General features: G+C 52.0%; 1 long non-coding RNA gene across 1 annotated transcript in view; it reads right to left on the reverse strand.

Annotated features, from left to right (window-relative positions):
* The window catches only part of LOC111668163 (uncharacterized), a 16,103-nt gene that overhangs the window by 8,610 nt on the left and 6,728 nt on the right, over positions 1-765 (reverse strand). The window lies entirely within an intron of this gene.

Raw genomic sequence — 765 nt, forward strand, 5'->3', positions numbered from 1 at the left:
AACACCCCAACACTATCTGACACAGAAAAGGAAGCAAGAGGAAACGGCACCGAAAAACCCGCCCGACGTCTACCTGTTACACCTTAATGTATAAAAGCACCTGAACAGGCGCAATCGTCAACCCATCTATTATTCACCATAACAGATGGAGGCCGTCGGCGGAGAGCGAACCAGGAACTACTTCTCCGTCCGAGGAGGTTACACCTCCGGATGTCACTCTCCGTCAGGGCCCTCGTTCCTCCCTCTTTCTGAGCCGAGCCCCGAGCTCAAATGTCACACTGAGCACCTGCAATGCAGCAGGCAGGAAACAACTGCAGGGCTCCAGGAGATTGACATTGGAAGGCGAGGTTGCCACACAAGCTTTTAGGGATTTCACTTCGGCCCCTGCACAAATCTGTAGCCTGTCCAGCTGTGTGTGTGTGTGTGTGTGTGTGTGTGTGTGTGTGTATATCCAAACTTGAGGGTGATGTTTGTGTTGAGACAGCAGAGCGCGTTTTTTTTTCTACAATTGGACTTCACTGCTAGCCTTGTGGCTCCCAAAGCCTTGAGACCTTGGGAACAATCCTTAGTGGCCTCTCCCAGCAGGAGCCGCCCTCTAGCTTTGATGGGCAAGAAAAGAAATCACACCTTCAATCAGCCATCAGAGGCCTCGAGGTTGAAGATCTGATTGACCAATTACTCCTCACCATGAGCCCGGGCAAAGAACCTAAAGGCTCAGATTGTTCTCCTTCTCTCACTCGTGGATCTCGTCACTGGAGGGGGGGG

The sequence above is a fragment of the Seriola lalandi genome, unplaced genomic scaffold, assembly GCF_002814215.2.
Source record: "Seriola lalandi dorsalis isolate HSWRI2012SDOR001 ecotype SW California unplaced genomic scaffold, Sedor1 jcf7180002054720, whole genome shotgun sequence".
Classification (NCBI taxonomy): Eukaryota; Metazoa; Chordata; class Actinopteri; order Carangiformes; family Carangidae; genus Seriola; species Seriola lalandi.